This window comes from Coregonus clupeaformis, chromosome 34, assembly GCF_020615455.1.
Source record: "Coregonus clupeaformis isolate EN_2021a chromosome 34, ASM2061545v1, whole genome shotgun sequence".
NCBI classification, from domain to species: domain Eukaryota; kingdom Metazoa; phylum Chordata; class Actinopteri; order Salmoniformes; family Salmonidae; genus Coregonus; species Coregonus clupeaformis.
Window position 1 is genome coordinate 17,225,224 of NC_059225.1, and position 12,774 is coordinate 17,237,997.

Consider the following 12,774-nt stretch of genomic DNA (forward strand, 5'->3'; position numbering starts at 1 on the left):
AGCTGTGGTAACACTAACCAGCCCAGCCCTGCCTATACCCACTATTTACTGACTACAGTATTAAATGTACAGTATGGGCTTTAAATATATATCATTTAAAGGCAGAGTACAGGGCAGAGGCATCAAAAGCAACAAATCAGAAGCTGTCCAACCCTACTGGGGTGCATTTCCCTGGTTACCTCAGAGAATCTTTCATAATGGGCCAGGCTGCAGGGCACTTATACTTACACATGTACAGTGGGGGGAAAAAGTATTTAGTCAGACACCAATTGTGCAAGTTCTCCCAATTAAAAAGATGAGAGAGGCCTGTAATTTTCATCATAGGTACACGACAAATTGAGAATTTTTTTCTCCAGAAAATCACATTGTAGGATTTTTAATGAATTTATATGCAGATTATGGTGGAAAATAAGTATTTGGTCACCTACAAACAAGCAAGATTTCAGGCTCTCACAGACCTGTAACTTTTTCTTTAAGAGGCTCCTCTGTCCTCCACTCGTTACCTGTATTAATGGCACCTGTTTGAACTTGTTATCAGTATAAAAGACACCTGTCCACAACCTCAAACAGTCACACTCCAAACTCCACTATGGCCAAGACCAAAGAGCTGTCAAAGGACACCAGAAACAAAATTGTAGACCTGCACCAGGCTGGGAAGACTGAATCTGCAATAGGTAAGCAGCTTGGTTTGAAGAACTCAACTGTGGGAGCAATTATTAGGAAATGGAAGACATACAAGACAACTGATAATCTCCCTCGATCTGGGGCTCCACGCAAGATCTCACCCCGTGGGGTCAAAATGATCACAAGAACGGTGAGCAAAAATCCCAGAACCACACGGGGGGACCAAGTGAATGACCTGCAGAGAGCTGGGACCAAAGTAACAAAGCCTACCATCAGTAACACACTACGCCGCCAGGGACTCAAATCCTGCAGTGCCAGACGTGTCCCCCTGCTTAAGCCAGTACATGTCCAGGCCCGTCTGAAGTTTGCTAGAGTGCATTTGGATGATCCAGAAGAGGATTGGGAGAATGTCATATGGTCAGATGAAACCAAAATAGAACTTTTTGGTAAAAACTCAACTCGTCGTGTTTGGAGGACAAAGAATGCTGAGTTGCATCCAAAGAACACCATACCTACTGTGAAGCATGGGGGTGGAAACATCATGCTTTGGGGCTGTTTTTTCTGCAAAGGAACCAGGACGGCTGATCCGTGTAAAGAAAAGAATGAATGGGGCCATGTATCGTGAGATTTTGAGTGAAAACCTCCTTCCATCAGCAAGGGCATTGAAGATGAAACGTGGCTGGTTCTTTCAGCATGACAATGATCCCAAACACACCGCCCGGGCAACGAAGGAGTGGCTTCGTAAGAAGCATTTCAAGGTCCTGGAGTGGCCTAGCCAGTCTCCAGATCTCAACCCCATAGAAAATCTTTGGAGGGAGTTGAAAGTCCGTGTTGCCCAGCGACAGCCCCAAAACATCACTGCTCTAGAGGAGATCTGCATGGAGGAATGGGCCAAAATACCAGCAACAGTGTGTGAACCTTGTGAAGACTTACAGAAAATGTTTGACCTGTGTCATTGCCAACAAAGGGTATATAACAAAGTATTGAGAAACTTTTGTTATTGACCAAATACTTATTTTCCACCATAATTTGCAAATAAATTCATAAAAAATCCTACAATGTGATGTTCTGGATTTTTTTCTCATTTTGTCTGTCATAGTTGACGTGGTCCTATGATGAAAATTACAGGCCTCTCTCATCTTTTTAAGTGGGAGAACTTGCACAATTGGTGGCTGACTAAATACTTTTTTTCCCCCACTGTATAATGTATACTTATGAATACTTAATGTATGTTCATGGGCATACAGTAGAGGCACCCATTGCTGCCTGGTTCAAAGTTTCCCATCTAGTTGAACTTCAATTGTGTAGGCTAATACCAATTGAGATGTTTTAGTTTAGGGGCCAAAGCAGTGGCCTTCTGTCCAGTCTGTAGACTTTAGGGGCGATGATCTGGACCATGGACTGGGTAAGTGGTTGGTCTATGGAGTCTTAGTCCACCAAGTTTAGGGCAGGGTCAACCAGCCTTCCTCCTGAGGAGCTACTCTCCAGAGGACCTTGATTCTCCAGATGAGGAGCCAGGTTCAGATCATTCTCCAGGTGAGGAGCCAGGTCCAGATCATTCTCCAGGTGAGGAGCCAGGTCCAGATCATTCTCCGGGTGAGGAGCCAGGCTGAGGCCACTACCAGGTCATTCTGTTCCCCCTCTGGATTAAGATCTTAACCCTGAAGCCACGCCCTCCTCTGTCATCTGACTATGACTGGATAACACTGTGGACAGAGAGATTATAGGCAACTGTGTGTGTGTCAAATTTACAGTTTTAAATTTTTTGTCATTTAGCAGACGCTCTTATCCAGAGCGACTTATCAAATGTATTTGTCACATGCTTCATAAACAAAAGCTGTAGACTAACAGTGAAATGCTTACTTACCATGGACTGGGTAAGTGGTTGGTCTATGGAGTCTTAGACCACCAAGTTCAGGGCAGGGTCAGCCAGCATTTCTCCTAAGTAGCTATTCTCCAGAGGACCTTGAGTCTCCAGGTTAGGAGACAATGCAGACAGAAAAAAAAGAAGAGAAATAGTAGAAAAATAATAATAATAGCGCGTGTGTATCACAGTGGGTGGTAGATAGACAGATTAGACATAGAGCTATGCCTCTGGGCCTCCCTGTGAATGGGTTTCAGGACTCCCTTTGACTGGTGTTGAATCCCAAATCAACCCCTAGCCCCCTACCTAGGCACTCCTGTAGATTTAAGAGGATCAGAGAGTTGCAAGTAGTATGCTAACCTTGCCTTCTGACAGGTTTGTGGAGTTGTCGTCATATTTCTTATATCCATCTAATCCTATCAGGTCTACAGGAGTGCCTAGGGAGGAGGGGCTAGGGTTGATTTGGAAATGTAGCATTTTTCTCCTCTCCTCATTGTACCGGAACAGCCCATGGGGTTAAAGGTCACAAAAGAAACAAGGAGACAACAAAGGAGGGAGGGAAGGGGCCATTGAAGACTTGGCTCTAGACCAATGGGGAAATGTTTTCTTCTCCCTTCAATCAGATTCATAAATATCCCTGCAGTATTTAGCTCTTACCCTCTGGTCATCCCCGGTCAGAGATACGCATACACACACACAGGTCAGAGAGAGTTATCCAGCAGGTCATAGCGAGGCTAACCTCTAACCCCAGTGGATGTTCTATGGTTAGTCAGTGATTAGTCTCATTAGGTGATTAGGTAATCAGAGATTAAACCTCTCAGAATATTAACGTCTCTGGGAAACTAGAGCATGAGATAACCACTCAAACAGACTGTGTGTTTGTGTGTCGTAGTTCACCCTAACATCACACGCACACACCATTCATGAAATTCAGTAATACCTTAAAATACATTTAAAAAGGACAACAGTTTACATGGGTGTGTGACTTTCTCTCCCCACAATACGTTACACCAGGGATGGGCAACTGGCGGCCCGCCCCCCTTTTGTAGGCCCGCGGATCCATTTCCATTTATTTTGGGGGAACTCAGTTGGGGTCTCAATTTACTGTTGAGAGTTAGAACAGTAGAATACATAAGGTGACATTTTTTTGTTTGGTTTTGCATCAGCAGTTTTTCTCTTGTTATATCAGTCACTGACAGTAACTCAATTAACCCATGTCAGCTAAATATTTTTAGATTGGTAAATTAGTCTAGCGGCTAAACTTGTAGTAATCATGGTCGAAATACCGACCGGGGGGGCCCCCATTGATTTTGTTTGTCACTCTCACTCAGATATCATATTAAAAACTGCAAACATTTCTCTCCACCCTATGACAAAATGTATAGAATTGCAGGAAATTAGCTGTAAAACTGCAAACCTTTCTGTCCACCCCATGGCAAAATGAGTAGAATTGCAGGAGATTATTTATAAAAGTATGACCCCCAAAAGCCCCGGCTCTGACTGCATGTGTGGGTGTGGGTATGCAGACCTGCGAGCCACTGCAGCCCCTCATGATGAGTTCAGATGTTTTGAGGCCCCCACCACAATCACAGTTGCCCATCACTGCACTACACATTTAAAACAACATGATATGATCTATCAACATGATTATAATGTATATGTACAACATTTTCTAATGTAATTTTGTAAATAATAATCTCAGTGGGCTAATCCAGTCCTGTGGTGAATGGGAAGACCAAGGTTGTGCTGGTCTCAGACCTGAAGACTAGACTGTAGCTGTATGTGTGTGTGTGTACCTTCGCACTGGCCTCTGGCATCCTGTGCCTATGATGCTACACTCCGCTGCAGACCGAGGGGGAGTGTCAGGTCCTTTAGCTCCACCCTCTCTACACACCCCCCCCCAGCCCACAGACTCAGCACCTCCTACAGGACACACACACAAACACACACACACAGATTAATACAGGGGAAACACACATACACATATAGATTTACACTGCTGCTACTCGCTGTTTATTATCTGTGCATAGTCACTTTACCCCTACCTACATGTACATATTACCTCAACTAACCTGTGCCCCCGCACATTGACTTGGTACCGGTACCCCCTGTGTATAGCCTCGTTATTGTTATTTTATTGTGTAACCTTTTTTTTTTTTTTTTACTTAATATTTTCTTAACTATTTTTCTTGAACTGCATTGTTGGTTAAGGGTTCGTAAGTAAGCATTTCACGATAAGGTTGTATTCGGTGCAAGTGACAAATACAATTTGATTTGAGATTCATAGATAAAGATTAATACACACACATCCACATACAGTCCCACTCACCACCATCCTCTGAGCAACAGCCTGCCTGTGTGACAGTATGTCAGCCAGTGTGTGTGTTCCCAGGGTAGCTCCTATGGTTGCCTGTGTCAGGTTGTGTGTTTCCAGGGCAGCTCTTAGAGTAGTCTGTGTGACAGTATGTCAGCCAGTGTGTGTGTTCACAGGGTAGCTCTTAGGGTTGTCTGTGCCAGGTTGTGTGGCCAGACTGGCATCTGCCAGCAGTGTCACCCACAGGGCAGGCTGCACCACCTGGTAAAACATCACTGCATCCAGAGATGGGCCGTATTTCTGTTAGTTCTGAGTATTTTGTATTTTGTTTTAAGCTGGGCTGAACTCCACTCCTATGTACTCTGTAGCAAGATACTTTCGAGAGCTGTAACTTGTATTTACAAAATACATTTCTATACCATTTATTTTTTATAGCGTTCACAATTAACAATTACCAACACAATTCCAGTCAAAATAGAAGTTTGTACAAATACTGTAGCATACCATTACTATATCCAACCCAAGTCCATTTGTTGCCAATATCATGTATTGTAGTATACGTCAATCGTAGGTGTTACCATCAATTAAAGAGTCTGCTCATACTGAACGTTGATCATAAGGTTTATTCAGATCACAAGCTTCAGCATGAGTAACAGGTGACATGACACCCGGAGAGCGATGCCTCAGAATGGCTGCTTGCTCTCCCCTCTCCGTCGTTTTCCCCCCTATTTATAAACAATGATGCCCCCTCTTCTGGCCAATCACCAGTCTCCCCTGTCTACAACCCACCTCCTGTCTGTGGTATGTGGTATTACACCTAAAACATTCCCTCTTGATACTAACATAAACAACATTCCTTGTTCCTCCAAAACAGTCATAATCTCAATACACGACATATTCCCCCCTTCGAGACGAATAGAACGTCTCGAAACCAAACAGAATAGGATTATGACTAGTAACAACTTATCTTATTGAGTATCTTTAACCTTAAACCAAACCATTCTCCTCTAGAGTGTAAATATCTTTCTATGAAATATGAATAACTGTTTATGAAGTGTGAACACATTACTATGAATTATGAATAAACTGTTTATGAAGTGTGAACACATTACTATGAATTATGAATAAATCTTTATGGAGTGTGAGAGCGAAAAACCTGTCCGGCAACCTTTGTTCCAAATCCATCCATCCATCAATCAAGACCGTAAAATTCTCTCACGGTCCCTCTGCCCCAGGCAACCACCGCGGTACTCCAGATAAACTCATAAATCATGTAAAGACATTTGAAACTATGATGCCATTAAATACACATGTTTCCCCTGCAAACAAAATCCTATCCAGAAACATCCACTCTCAAGCTGGTCAACCCATAGGACTTGAAAAGGAATCTCTCCCTGCCTAAACGTCCTTTCCCTAACCCCATCGAAATAAACAAAAGCATCTAAGATCCTCATCTGCATTCAATAACATCAAACATCATTCTACTAAAATCAATACCTAAGAATATGACACAATTATGTATTACACATCAAATATGTCTATATTTCATTGCAGACACTGGAATGTAGTCCACTACACTTCATCTCCTCCGTATTCTCCTCCTCCAATGGACTTGTTGATGATGAAATCAGCCACACCGTCCTTGTTTCATCTCCTCCATTCATATTGTCCCTTCATATTGTCTTTGTTTCACATGTTCCCCCAAATGCTTCTGGAATGAAAAGAAAAGAAACGACCAAACAGTATCTTTTGCAAAACAACTTTTTCAAATTAAACCTCAACATCAATTTAAGAATATAAAAAATGACATATCAATGATGTATGAATCACATTAACCTATCCCCCCTTGATTCATAAAATCATTATAAAATCATATTAAAATCAGCCTACAAAATGTTTTCCTTGAAACAATAAAAATAAAATGATCAAATAATCAAAAAGGATATTTATCCATCAGTTCCACTTGTCCATCTTTATCCAGATCAGGAACAGTCATCACCGGCATCTGAGTGTTGTCTCCAGGCACCACTTCTCCAACCTATCTCAATCTCATAACTTTCTCAAAAGTCAGTACAAACATCACACAGTGTTATCAAAGCTGAAACTAAAATCTGACCCATCACTGCCCCTACTGGCCTAACTGATCTTGCAACCAAATCCTCTCAAATCTCCATAGGGTCAGAATGTACTCTATCATCACAAACCCACCAAATATCTCTAAAATTCCCATAGTCACACTGTCAGTCAAAAGCTAATCGTTTAACCATCAAAGTCCTGCTTTTCTACTACCTGGTACATAAAAAGTAACCTATTATTTGTCATTACTACCCTTAAAGTCATACTTATCCAAAGTTATACTATACTCATCACCCTCTGATATTCCCATAAACATACCCCCTTACCTCATATGTTTTATTATAACAACAATAACTTTTAGCCCTCAATGTTTCACCTGAATACTTCAGGTTTCCACTGTTACCTGACCTTACTTTCCATCTAACAATTCCCATAGGGTAATCCCTTTACCCCAGAACACTTAAACCCTACTGTTCTGACAACTACATTATTTTATCTGTCAATGACTGTTGCCGATACCACAGCTATGACAAAGCATAACACTTACCCACACCTGCCAGAGGCCGCGCGACCGTCTAACACGTCTTGGGCTGGCATCCCCAACAGACATCAACCCTCAAGATTCCTCACTGATTCTTACAGAATGAGTTAATCTATCTCTAATTTCCACAACAGAGGAACGAGCAGCACTGATCAGATGCCCCCCCCCTCTGTCATCAAAATCAAAAGACCTCATCCTGCAGCTTCCATGATGAATCTCTCTTCTCCATTTCAGATTAATCTATATTGCTCTCTACTACTATCTGCTCTGCTTTTTTAACCCTATTCGTCGTAACCTAAACCCCTGAGTCTCTCTTGCTGCCTCCTTTAATTTCAGAAAAGTTGTTGTCATCCTTCCTACATTTGCTATTACCATCGTATCATTAATCCCTTCCCAAAGTTACCATTAACGTTGTTGATTTAGTTGATGAATTAAAACCCTTAATTCCCTCTAGTGGGAAACTACCAACATCCTATTCGATTATTCCCTGTTGGAGTGACTACTGTAATAAACTTATCCTTAACTCCCTCTGTGACTGTAGAAAGTTTTACAGACTTCAAAATCTTCCATTATAAGCATCACCTTATAAATTACATAGCCCTTTAACCCATAATTCTTAACCGGAACAAATTTCTATGCTTTCACTAGATAAGTACACATATTCTCCCTGATCTTTATCTGTAACCTTACACAAAATAATCCCTTATTTGACTAAGTGCAACAGCTTCTACTTCTGATCCTGCTAACAATACTTATTCTCCCTAATTATCTCTCTCTCTCTGTGAAAGAAACGTCATCATCCTAAATGGCATATTATTATTATTATTATCCTAACTCTAATAACAGTATTTTCCCCCTATAATTGATGCTGGACCCTTATAATCAAATGCGCTATATTTATGGCTTTAATAACTATCAATGTTGAAAGAGTTAAATTACTTCTCACTGTTGTTTTAATAGACTCACGTGGTGATGTCATTATTGTTACTACCTCATCCCAAAGCTCTGAACTCTTTACTTGTACTTCCATCCATCACCATTAGTGTCACTTTTTCCCCCTTTCAGTTCTACCTCTAAACTTTAAACCTTTTGATTATAACAAAAAGTACCCACAATTACCTTGATCTTCCTATTCTAAAGTGTCATTCATTACTGTTCTCTCTCTCTCTTACTACTAACTTTGAACTTAGCTCACTGTCTCAGAGTTCCTTCACCCCTAGTTCTCCTAACTTATTTTAATCTAATCTTCTCCTACCCTTTAAACAAACCTTTTTCCACTGATTTATTGACAAAATTCCTTCCCCACCAATTTTTAGAATACGTGATTGGGAATTCCCCACCTGCTCCTGACTCCTTTACACAGACTTGGCAAAACGACTAAACACCTTTTAGCCTAACCTCAAATCTCTTAATGTAAGAATGTAACCCAAAATAACAGTCACCCCCTATTAAGTTTTTTCCCAGACAGATTGTCTAACAGGCAATCTAATACATTATCATCCTTCCTATGATATTATCTTTTAAGCAAATGATTCCCAAAAACCCTACTTCTTAAAATATTCTACCAGACAGTCAGTCGTCTAGTGTGCCTCTGATTGAACACTTCAATTTACACCATGCATCTCTTTCCACAATATCCTTGATATATTGTCCTAATATTAGTATGTCTATTGTAATTCCTATTTGACTTCTATAGCAGAGCTCAATTGATTCCCGAAGAGTAAACTGTTTTACTACCTCAAATCCCTATCCTAACCTAATTAGTTTATTTTACAGAGTGGATATGGATAACCTCTTTAGGCTGAACCCAGATAAGTTTTTCCCCTATTCACTATCACTTCTAATGGTCGGTTGTTTTTACTTCAATTGTTGGCTATTTTCTCTTCTCCTCTAATCGAGGCTCTCAGCAATGCACCCCCCTTCCGGATCTCCTCTAGACACTAACAGGTGATCTTGAATTGCCCCTGTATCTTCCTTAAAAATGTTCTCTGTTCTTCCTCCTAACTTGTTGCATGAACAGGTAAAGTACCCAATCTGTCCATAATTATACCAGTCTTCTGAAAGTTGCTGAAAGTGTAGCTGAAATATTCCTCCTTCTTCTTTGTTCTTCTCCCTCTCCAATTCTGTGTCTGTCCAGAAACTGGCGGTCGATATGGAACATCTGGTCCCCCCTTGGCTGGTACAATTGCCTTTGATATTGTTCAGTTAAAGCTGTAACAGTGATTGTTGATTTGATTCACTCTGATTCTTCATAACCAACACTTATTTTCTTCTTCTCCACCACCAGTTATAAGTTGTATTTGATTGAGTTTTCTTCGTCCTGTTGTTCTCGTTGTTGACATATCAGTATTCTTCAAAAGGTTCTCTTCTAAGTTCTGTCCTCGAAATATCATCTTCCATCATCTTCTTACTTTTCTTCTGTGCCAGTCCTTGTAGGACAAACTCCTCTTGAAAATAAAGCACCTTTAATCTCCAAATCTTCATCGCTTTCTTCATCTTCAACTTCCATCAGAGATCAAATCTCGTTGTACCCTTCTTCGTTTCTCTCTTGCCAACTTCCTTCTGATCACAGAGTCATATCCACCCATGACCTCTCTCAATCACTCTCATCTTCATCATCCTCATCTCCTTAAGTTCCCAGACATCCCGGTTTTCCTTCCTTCTGGAGTTTTGAATTCATCTTCATCGTCGTTTCTGCTCGTATTCGTCTTCATCTCTGATGCCATAATCACCCTGCTGGATGATGTCTTTCTGCTGAATCCATATGTGAGAAAGGTGTACTAACTTCTGCCATTAGTCTCTCCTAACACTACTCTAACCCTACTTTGATTAAAAAATGACTATTTTAATCAATTTTCCCCCTATATCAAGCCCTTTATATTCCTTTTATTGTGACCTATGTTATTTTAGACTGTATAGCCTATGGCTATGACTTCCCCTTAAATTATTAATATAACCCTAAGAACCCCCCAAAAAAATCTAATTAAATAAAATATGAATATTAAAAAATTCAATTAAATACCTTATTCAAAAACCATTTTAATTAAAAATAAAAAAACCAATTAAAACCTCAATCAAAAATTATGAATAATTTAAAACAATTCTTTTATTCCTATATTCTATGTCACCAATTTATCAATTAGTGGTGGCTATATTACCACAACCCATCAACTGCAAGTAAATGCAAGTTAGTCATCTTCAGACTAAAATACCCATAAACAAAGCCTTTAACCCCTTGCTCTATAACCCCCTAATTATCATAAATTTACAGAAGAATCCTCAATCCATCCTGGATTCCCAACACATCTGTAATCAAACCCCAGTGATACACAGAGCCACCAAAATACAACTTTTAATGAAATAGTATTTGCCAAGCCGATGTAAAATTGTCATAACATCACATATCTTGTTAGGATGATTTTGTGCACTAGCCTGATCTGATCCTCTCGTCTGACTCTGCCTCGTCACACCTTGTCACGTGACGCACGTCAGTCACACGTTAACCCCTCCTCTCTCCTGTCGTATCGTATCGCTCCACTCATATGACAGGAAAAAACAGAGACACAGAATCACATTTTAGTAGTTAATGCCATCACTGAGTATTTCCAACCATTCAATATTCATTCGTTCTACATTATTCACTCTAAGACTAAACTCAGAACTAAATAGATCGCTCAAAAACATTATTTTAATTCGTTATTTAATTATTTAATTCAATCCATTATAATCCATTATCATATATTTAATTTATAAATTCAATAGGTCCCAAAACAAGTTTCATCTTAACCCACCGCCGTTTAAACTTATAAGATTCGTGTTAAAATCTCTTTATGCGTATTTGTTCCGTGCCTGTGTTCCTCTGTCTCCCCCTGCAGTTTAACCAATGTGTTGTTTTACAGAAATCCACGCATGCGCAAATATCATTTATTACATAGATCGCTCCAAAACATTTCATTTAATTTTAATCGTCTTTTAATTTAATTAATTATACTCCGTCAACATATATTTGATTTATAACTTTACTACATATCGCCAAATAGTTTCCCTGTTCGAACAACAGCCGTTTAACACCTAAGAGATTTTTCCCCAAAAACCCCCCACATGGGACCTATGACCCCTTACCCATAATGCCGTGCTTTGTAGGCTTAGCACATAACCACATGTTGTAGTTTTTAGCCCCGTAAAATCACACATGCGCAAATATCATTTTAACCTCACTTGAGTCTCAGCATCCCCTCATGGTGCCGTGAAAACAAAACGTTCCCTAATCTCGTGCCATAAACTCCAACTCCCACATTTGGTACTGTAGTGTCGCAAAATTAAACGCATGCGCAAATATCATTCCTCACTACACTTTCACCGTGAAAGGAAGATTCTCTACTCTCTCTCTCAAACAGAATACCAGTCCAGCTGTAATTCCCATTTCCCCCTTATAGTCAAACAACATTTAACAGCGCTCACAAAACATATAACCTGACTTACAAACACATAAACAAGTTTAAGAGACTTTCACCCGTCGCAACGGAATCTCTAAGGATACGTTAACATGTAGCACACAACACAATTAGCCTGTAGCATTAGCATTTAGCTTAGCCTAAGGTACCTATAGCATGATTCACACTTTAGCCTTACAAAGATTAGCCTGAGCAACGATGTACCACGTGGCCCAAAACAATCCAGCCTTAGCTTCAGCCTCTAGCCAACTGCAGCCTACTACACAAATCAATATCCTGCACCGTTGCCAAATAAATAATCGTCCAATTCTCCCCGCCTAACTTTATGCTGCCTTGAAAGATGAATCTCATATCAAGAGGTTACCCCCAACCAATTTCCCGTCGACCAGAGGAGGAGTATAACATAGCTACAACCATTCACTTCATAATTCCCGCTTAAGGAATCAACCTGACTCAGTCTAACTAAGACCTGGATTTCTGGCCCACTCCTGTGAGTCGCCCGTGTTGAGGTCTTTCCAGATTAACGGTGCCCTAAAAATGCATACGTATCCCAACATTATTCTCCAATCCATTTGTACAATCCATTGTTGTAAACAGCGTTTACACATCAACCAAATTTAGAATATTTGTTATCAGACTCCCAATCAACAGCAACACCCCACATTGACCACGACCCAAGTACTTTTAACTGTACACCCGTCAAAGCCCTCTCATGAATCAGCGGGATAACCAATGGCCAAATTTCTTTGTGAGTAATCTCTCACCTTTAAAGCCGGCTTGGACAGTAGTCACCTCGCGAATCCAGGAAAGGGACCAACAACGATGCAATCAATATCTCAGCGGGAGCCTCCATTTGTAGTATACGCCAATCGTAGGTGTTACCATCAATTAAAGAGTCTGC